Raw genomic sequence first — 9,996 nt, forward strand, 5'->3', positions numbered from 1 at the left:
TATATCACGTTGTGAGATCGTTATCAAACAAAATAATGACAATGACAGCAATACAGGAAGCTATAGAATTAGTACTAACTCTATATTTCCCGAGTACTATCGTGTAATCAGAGATACACACTTTTGATATCATTTAAACAATGTAGGCAATACAGATCTGATCAGAATGAGCACCTAATAAAGGTCGTTTAGTATACATAATTATATTGTTATAAAATACTAGTTACTTGATACTTTTGCACGGTTTCACCAACTCTACTCGGCTCCTACTGATCGTATCGTGATTTTATATAGCCTATAGCCTTCCTCGAGAAATGCAATACCCAACACAAAAACATTTAAGTATTCAAATCGGACCAGTCGTTCCGGATAATAGCGCGTCCCAACAAACACACGTTTGAAAATTCGAAAAAAGCCCAGTAGGCACTCGACCTTTTTTTTTTTTTTCTTGTGGGGGGAAAATTATCCAATTACTTCTCCCGCCTTGGGTGAGGCGGGAGGGAGTGTCAGACTCTTACTGACTAAAAACCACCCCGTTCCTTCTCCTGCTTTGAGCCGGAGCCCCGGTAACCTTTTACGTTGTCCGCAGCTCCGGATCAGGCATCAGCCCTACTGGGCCCCATCGGTGGTGGTCTGGCTCTTTGAGGCGCGCGCGGAACGCGACGCGCCGTACGCACGGGTCTGGTTCTGGTCGGGCGGCGAGCTACCCTTGCTCGCCGTCCGCAGACCCGCACTTACGGTGCCCGGAGATCGTCACGCGATCCCCGACGCCCGGCGTGTCTCCTGCGGCGGCTTGGGCGTACGGAGGATAGTTACGGGCTCCGCTTTCTCCGTAGCTAGCATCACTGCTTCGCAGAAGAAGGAGACGACGTCCCATTCCCCCTCGCTCCGCACCATGGCCTGAACCAAAGTCGGACGCGAGAGGTCACCGTCGTCGACCACATCCCTAAGGACACGGCGGTGCTCAGCCCATGTAGGGCACACCGCCACTGTATGCTCCACCGTGTCTTTCGGGTGGTCCACGCAATGCCGACACCCGGACGTTTCCTCCCGCCGAATCCGAAACAGGTACCTACCGAAACTTCCGTGTCCAGTAAGCACCTGCGTCAGGCGGTAGGTGAGGACGCCGTGACATCTCTCTAGCCACTCCTCAAAGAGGGGACTTACGACCTGGGAATCGAACCCGATACCCCTTGTCCGGCAGTCGCAGTCGACATTTGAATTAAAAGTAAATGGGTCCATGTGCGTGCTATGTGCCCTGTTTATTACTCTGTATAATATAAAGTAAATAAAAAAGTATTGTATGTAATGTACCAGAGTATAGTTACATATAAATATCAGTCGGTTATCGCCGGCACCTCGCACAAACAGTGAATGGAGTAATTATTGTTATCTTAATGACACATTAATTGATCATTAAGTAGGTACATGCTATGTAATTATATAAAAACAAATACTGTACATAAGTATACTGCAGTTAATAAGCACAGCTCCGATCTAGCACGGTGGTGTTTCCAATAGAATAGATGACTAATTTCTATTTCAATGTCCGTCTTATAGATTACTTTAAAACATTACTTCCGGAGATAAATATATAGATTTGAAATATCGCGTAACGTCACTTCTAGGTACATTTTATACGTAGAAATGACGTATTTGCTCCCACTTTGATTAGTTTTATCTAAGTATTGTTATGTTATATGACAAAATAAAAAAATACGTGTCTAATATTTTTTCATTACCTAACTGACGGACTAAATAGATTTTTAATTTTCATACCCCGTCATCATCCCTATTGTGGTTACCGCTAGCTGCCAGCGTGCTTACGGCGCGTCGCCCGCGAGGTGACAGCGCGCGATACGGCGATGTTTCGCTTGCACCAAAGTCAAAGTCAAAGCATTTAGTTATTTCTAATAATCCTAAATTAGGCACTTTTGAAACGTCAAATTGAATTGTCCGTCAGTCTGTCTGTCAGTGAAGCTATGTGCTCGTTCCAAAGTGTAGCTTCGAATGGAGAAGAACGAGCAAGAAACATGGCGGGTGGGTCGCCGCTTTGGCCTCTAAGCAACAGCTCGCGGGGGCTCGCGGTTGTTACGTTATTATCGTATTATCTCGCGACCTCCACTCGCGTGATAATGATATGTAATGATATACAATCTATTTGTACTATATCTTTGTACATTCTTTAGAGTGGTCTCAAGGATTGCGATTTAATTTTTTTATTTACGTCCGATGGGTCGACGTTTGGCCGCTATCTCGCCTGATGGTAAGTGATGATGCGGCCTACGATGGAACACGTTTGCCCATAAGCAACCTATTCACTCGGGCTTTGAAGACACCCAGGTTATACCCATCAGGAAACACAGACTCCGGCATGGAGTTCCATTCCCTAGCAGTTCGCACAAGGAAGCTTGAAGCGAAGCGCTTCGTGCGAGTGGGTGGGATATCTACCATGAAGCGGTGGCGCTTCGCCGATTGTCTTGTGGTTCAATGATGGAAAGGACTAATTACCAAGAAGCAAATACAAAGAGATGTCATAACTGGATGTCACTTTAACATAACGCGTGACACGTTACGGGGAGCGCGGGACGTTACAAACCGCGCCTCACATTAGTTGCCGATGGTAGGTTTCACCCCCCTCATGCATGAGAAGCACGTCTTAAGACGAGCAACCATGACATGTAAAAACAGTCACTAAAAAGTTGTAAATAGCACTAACTGCCGCACTCAGAGACATTTAATGATTACTTAATTAAACTACATATTCCTTAGTAACGATTTTGTATCGATAAACAATTGCTAAGGACTAGGTTGAGTAACCATTAAATGACTCTTTTTTTTTTTTTGAGGGGGAAAATCATCCAATGACTTCTCCCGCCTTGGGCGAGGCGAGAGGGAGCGTCAGACTCTTACTGACTAAAAACCACCCCGTTCCTACTCCTGCTTTTCGAGCCGGAGCCCCGGTAAACCCGCTAGGTAGTCCGCAGCTCCGGATTAGACATCAGCCCTACTGGGCCCCATCTGTGGTGGTCTAATGGCTCTTTGAGGCGCGCGGAACGCACTAGTTATATAGACAGGAAGCTAGCTATATAAAATAACTATAATAACTAACTCGAAAATTACATAGTACTTTACCTAGGTATTTTTTGCGCGGCCCGGAATCGAGTCACAACTCGCAAATGATCAAGCGTGCAGTGTACCGTGACCACTGAGTGCTGAGTGACGAGGTAGTAACAAACAGTTTAATAGTCCATTATTAAAATGATCACAATTCCTTTACAAAAATACTAGTTAGTAACAATTTACATGTGATGCCATCTAAATACTAATACCTATTTTTGAGAGATAGAGCTTCACATATGTAGTTGCTGCAAAATATTTAAAGAAGTTTTGTTTATGGTATAAGCCGGTAAACGAGCAGACGGATCACCTGATGGTAAGCAATCACCGCTGCCCATGGACACTTGAAACACCAGAGGCGTTACAAGTGCGTTGCCGGCTTTTGGGGGTTAGGAATTTAAGGGTTTTAGAGGAATCGGAGATAAGAAAAATTAGGAAGGGGGTAATTGGGCCTCCGGTAACCTCACTCAAACAACGCAAGCGTTGTTTCACGTCAGTTTTCTGTCAGGCGTTGTTATCACTCCGGTCGATCTGGCCTAGCAGTGCCGAAGCATGGCTCTCCCACACTTAAACGTCTGTCAAAGTTTTTACTTTTTACCCTACCAAGAATCGAACCTAATAGGAACCATATTCAGTATTCTCGCTGTCTGTCTCCAAGCAATTACAGAGGCACACGACATACGGTCACCCATCCAAGGTCTGTCCGCGGCCGCAGTCGCTTAACCCGCGTTAGTATGCGTTGCGACCCGATTGTGTACAATACACACATAGAGACAGGTTGTGAAACTGTCCGTCTGTGTGTTGTTGTGAAACCGACGCCCATTGTATCAGCGGACAATGTCCATGTTGAATTCATTTGATATCGCCAAGCCATCATTTATACTTCAGGCTAGATAGATTTCCTTCAGCAAAGCAGTTATGCTAGCTAAGGAGGAGGTAAAGCGCCTGAGGGAACGATCTTCCTCACGCCCCAGCCGCCGCAGGAGACACTCCGGGCGTCGGGGATCGCGGGACGATCTCCGGCCACCTCCTGCTTTGAGCCAGAGTCCCAGTAACCTGTTACATTGTCCGCAGCTCTGGATCAAGTATTACCCCTATTAGACCCCATCTGTGGTGGTCTGGCTCTTTGAGGTGCACGCGGAACGCTCGATGCCGCACGCACGTGTCCACAGACCTTGCTCGTCGTCCACAGACCCTCATAAACGGTGGCCGGAGATCGTCCCGCGATTCCCGACGCCCGGAGTGACTCCTGAGGCGGCTGGGGCGTGTGGAGGTTCGTTCCCTCAAGCTCTTTATCTCCTCCTTAACTACAACCCGCTAGGTCGCCTGTAGCTCCGGATCGTGCATCAGTCCTAATGAGCTACATCTGTTGTATAGTTGCTCCACCTCTGGAAGTGGCCTCCATACCCACAGAATTACTAGCTGGCATCATTGAAGCATTAATATGTACCACGCAATCCCTGTATGAGCGTAGGTGCCGGAGCCCCGTCTAGTCGTGTGTCGTGCAGGTCTGTGCACGCGACCTGGTCGTGTGAGTTTGTGTGTCTGAGGATACGGGCGGTTAGTCTGTCATTATCTACGTATAAGTAGTCACTGCTTATTATGTCTGTCTCTACCAAGTATACATTACAATGGAATGCCAAGGATTTATTTCTAAATGGGTTTTACCCAATGGTATCATTTTATCTCTCTCGCCAGTTTACCGGAGACAATATTCTCCGAAAGTTTAAAAATATAAACAATCGACGTCGCCCATGTACACCCGCAACACCGGAAGCGTTACAAGTGCGTTACCTACTTGTTGGGCATTTGAGGATCTCATGCTTAATGAAAACGTTTTCGGTGAATTTTCGACTGTATTTTTTATGGTAACTATAAGCCGATAAACGAGCAGATGTATCACCTGATGGGAAGCAATCGCCGCCACCCATGGATGTTTAGGGGTTAGGAATTTAAGGCTTGATGGGGAATCGGAGATTGAGATGGGTAATTGGGCCCACGATAATCTCACTCACACAACGCAAGCGTTGTTTCACGTCGGTGTACTGCTCGGCCGTGGTATCACTCCGGTCGAGCCGGCCCAGCAGTGCTGAAGCATGGCTCTCCCACACTTAAAGTAATATAATAACAGACAGTAATAGTGACTGGTAACATATAGTCGGCAGATAATTATGGACAATATCGCGAGTGACTCGACAATATAACTGTTTGAAGGTTATATTGCACGTTCCATCGTCAGTCGTTGGTGAAGTAGTAGCAAGGCGACTATCGAGCAAAGGGTCTCGGGTTTAGTTCACGAGTCTTTTCTTTTTAAGGGGGGAAAATCATCCAATGACTTCTCTCGCCAGGGCGAGGCGAGAGGGAGTGCCAGACTCTTACTGACTAAAAACCACCCCGTTCCTACTCCTGCCTTTCAAGCCAGAGCCCCGGTAAGCCCGCTAGGTAGTCCGCAGCTCCGGATCAGAGCTTTTCTCCGGCATTTATTTTAGGCCTTTTCTAGTTTTTGAAAATGTCGTGTTTCCTATGTATCTACTCAAAATGTATCGATTATCTACCAACGGCAAGTACCAATGTGACTTTTTCCGAGTTACTTTCTAAGATTATTTAGACACCACTGACAAACGGTGAAGGAAAACATCGTGAGGAAACCTGGGCTTATCTATTATATAAAAATAAGTCGGGTTTTCCTTCCTGACGCTATAACTCCAGAACGCACGAACCGATTTCCACGGTTTTGCATTCGTTGGGAAGGGCTCGGGCTCCGTAAGGTTTATAGCAAAGAAAATTCAGGTTTTTTTTTTAATTTACTGGGGAAAATTATTGGTGGCGGAACGCAGTTCGCCAGGTTTGCTAGTAATTTCTAATTATAAGTTTGAAATCGCCAACCCGCATTGAGCAAGCGTGGTGATTAAAGCTCAAACCTTCTCCGTGTGAGAAAAGGCTTTTGGTCAGCAGTGGACACTTATAGACACCTTTTCCCAACAGTTTAACCAGGTACTAACTAAACAATATAACTGGTAGTTAGAATAATAAGTTCACGGTAACATTGTGACGGGCGGAGGTCGAACCCGCGACCTTGCGGTGGACAGCTGTGGCCGGGACGATCGATTTCCCGGCACAGTGACACACAGACACAAACACAGGCTTGTTTATTGCATGACAGATACATCTCTACTCGACACTGATGGAATGTTTCAAATTATGTTTACAAACAAACAAACTGACATGTAATGATAACAGAGTAAGATTAAAATTGCATTTGTCATCAGTCACCCCCTACTATTACCGCTGGGTGTCCTATACCCGACTAAGAAACTACACATTTGACAGAGCCCGGACAGCAGCGCTCTCTGATAAACCTGAGGGTGCTTTTCCACCAGAGATGTGCTATGCTACGTTGCTGTGGATGCGTTTGGCTTCCACCTATCATATCCATTGGTACATATAGCTTAGCACTGGGGGTCACGGACTCAGCTAAGCTATGTTTTTTAAATGGTGCCTCGCGAACTTCGCTTCGCCTCGCCGGAATTTTTCTTTGCATATTTGTTATTTTTTTCTTACTTAAAAATCTCCTAACAATAACAAACCCATCAGAAGAAAAGAATTAACTATCGAAATCGGTTCAGCTGTTCTCGAGATTTGCGCTTAGCAACACATTTAGTGATTCATTTTTATGTAATTTAGAAGAAATACATTTAGAAGATGTGTGCTATAGACTTAAGTGATAAGATACTATTTTATCCTACGAGGACCCGGTCGTCACCACTGGCAGAAACTATAGTAAAAAATATTTTCATTATTGTTCTTGACAGAATTGAATTGACTGCCTCAGAGGTTGATAAGTCACAAGTACGACTGCTGAGCTAGGGATTGCGTGTTCGATTCCGAGAATGACGTTACTCTTCCTCAATCTTATGGTTTATACCACGGGTTTATACATAATCTAATTAACCACTGAGAAAATTCTGAATAACAATGAACTTTCCTTATGAATCAATAATCATACGAAAATACGTCGAGTAATTTGGTAGTTCGTGACGTACAGACTGACTAGACGTCATTGAAATATTATTTTCTTTTAAAGTAAAACAATAAATAAAAATAGGCTCACCCCCTATTACATGGGACTTATAATGCAAATGGTAAAAGTGGGTGTACATTGTGACATTAGAGCCGTAATTTGCACCTCTGCCTACCCTTTCGGGGGTAAAAGGCGTGAAGTAAAACAATACGAGAAACTTTATTAATTAGGTATTGTGTTTATTTGACTGCCTCGTTGGTCGAGTGGTTGCAAGTGCGACTACCGGGCAAGGGGTCTCGGGTTCAATTCCCGGGTCGGACGAAGTATTACTGGGCTTTTTTCGTTTTCGGAAAATCTGAGTAACTTGTAGCACGGAGCCTGGAATTGTGTCCAGTATATGGCAATAGACTGACCCCCTATTACATGGGACTTATAACACAAATGGTGAAAAGCGGGTGTACATTGTATAGCGGCATTAGCCGTAATGTGCACCTCTGCCTACCTCTTCGGGGATAAAAGGCGTGACAATACTAGCACTTTAAACTGTCAGTATATTAACTTAGTAAGTTACTACCATTCGTGTTGCGCGTTGCAATGTCTCTGCATTGTTCTCACATATACGTACAATTACTGATTGGAAAAATGTATCAGAGAAATTGTAAACATATTATATTTTTTTAAAAGAGTAACGAATGGAGTTTCTTGCTCGTTCTTCTCCATTCGAAGCTACACTTTGGAACGAGCACCTAGCTTCACTGACGGACAGACTGACAGACTATTATTTATTTCTTTATCTGTTGACATTTCAAAAGTACCTATTTATGGTTTAATTGGAATAAATGATTTGACTTTGAACTAATCCCCAAGTAAATTGTCAAGTGTGGGGATTATGACAAAACGCCTCTATGTTCATCAGTGGATGTCTTTTAACAGCTTTAACTGATGTTGATGGCGATAGTTTTTGTTTTAATTCAAGAAAAAGATATATCACTCCTAGAGACCAATTCACGGGATGAAATGATCAAAGTCAAACTTATTTATTTCAAATAGACCGGGAAGGCACTTTTGAACGTCAAAGCAAATATTACATTAAAAATGTCTGTCTGTCGGTCAGTCTTCTAGTTGCTCTATTTGCTCGTTCCAAAGTGTAGATTCCTATGGAGAAGAACGAGCAAGAAACTCCATAGGTTACTCTTTTCCAATCAGATTCACAATACAATACTTGGTTACATTGTTTCGTTGGTTCAACTATGTGAGAACAATGTAACACTAATATTCAGTCAAAGAGACCTTAAGGACAGTAAAATAATACAGTCTGGAGCTGACCAGTCCCAGTAGATTCCTTACCTCAGTTGTAGCGCGGTTAGCAGTCCCGGGTACCATTATCCAAGCCACGGGATCATGACAACACTAGCACGGACATACACAACAACACCATCACTATATTAATAATAATAAATTAATAAACAACACCAAACTTCCCAACTCGCGTCAAATTGAAATAAAAGTTTTAAAAAAATCGGCCGTAACCTCGCACACGACCTCTCGCCTCGCGGGTTCCCGCGCTACTAAAGAAAAATTCTCCATTATTGTCATTTATTAGACTAACCAATTTAAATAAACACCCGATATCAAGAAAACCGCTCTTATTATCTACATAATAAAGTCTAATTTCCATTGTAGTAACAGCAAACATGGCGGCCGAACGCGCTCTATATGACGTTTCCTAAACAACTTTACATTTGCGGTCGAGCAACAAGAACGTTCCTTTACGCAGTACTAGCGATACAGTTTGCCGGCCGCACGTGTAACTTTGTACAATGCAATGTATGTGTAAGTCATTGTTGTATATTATGTTCGTTTGTTTGTTTGTACATTATAGTCCAGTCAAATTAGGAATTCACCTCGGAATTCGAGATACCCAGCTGTAATTTTGTATATACTTGTATATTGACCCCCTAAAACTTGTCTCAAAACCTACATATGGTAGGGTGTAAGCAACCCTTAAAATTCAGGGTCAAAGGGCCCAAAAATCGTTTTTTTTGCGGTTTTTTCGAAATATCTCATTTCCTATGGGTTTTTGGTAGTTGTATTCAATAGCAATATTGTGGGATACGAAATCCTCTACAACTTATGTCAAATTTTTTTTTTATACGGTGACTCGTTTTCGAGATAGAGGGCGGAGAGCGCGCGGTCACTGCATCTCTTCAAAAAAAATTTTTTTTCGTCTAACCTATCCGTGATGGTTGTCTATGGATAGGACATTAAAAAATACGTCATGGTTCCTAAAACCATTTTTCGTCAAAATCAATCGTTTGAAAGATAGACGCTTCCAAAGTGGAAAAATGAGGTCTATAGAATGTGTCCTGCCCTCTAACTTTTAAAATAAGTGAGTAAGAAAACTAAAAAAATATATGCTGTAGATTTTAATGGAAACTTTCAACGAAAATTGGTTTGAATGAGATATCATAATTAGTTTTTAAGAATTGATTAAAAGAATTGAGAAAGTGGAAAATTAAGTGTGTTTTTTTTTAAAATGTATCAATTCTTAAAAACTAATTATGATATCTCGTTCAAACCAACTTTCGTTGAAAGTTTCCATTAAAATCTACAGCATATATTTTTTTTAGTTTTCTTACTCACTTATTTTAAAAGTTAGAGGGCAGGACACATTCTATAGACCTCATTTTTCCACTTTGGAAGCGTCTATCTTTCAAACGATTGATTTTGACGAAAAATGGTTTTAGGAACCATGACGTATTTTTTAATGTCCTATCCATAGATAACCATCACGGATAGGTTAGACGAAAAAAAAATTTTTTGAAGAAATGCAATGACCGCGCGCTCTCCGCCCT

At 42.9% G+C, this 9,996-nt stretch overlaps 1 protein-coding gene across 2 annotated transcripts in view; it reads right to left on the minus strand.

The window, feature by feature from the left end:
- LOC118282073 (uncharacterized) overlaps positions 1-8,721 on the minus strand; it is a 35,495-nt gene extending 26,774 nt beyond the window's left edge. For both annotated transcript variants that reach the window (XM_050703549.1, XM_050703548.1), the window contains exon 1: positions 8,489-8,721. The gene's annotated coding sequence lies outside the window, so the exon portion shown is untranslated. The remainder of the gene's footprint in view (positions 1-8,488) is intronic.
- Positions 8,722-9,996: the final 1,275 nt, after the last annotated feature.

This window comes from Spodoptera frugiperda, chromosome 24 (genome assembly GCF_023101765.2).
Source record: "Spodoptera frugiperda isolate SF20-4 chromosome 24, AGI-APGP_CSIRO_Sfru_2.0, whole genome shotgun sequence".
NCBI lineage: Eukaryota > Metazoa > Arthropoda > Insecta > Lepidoptera > Noctuidae > Spodoptera > Spodoptera frugiperda.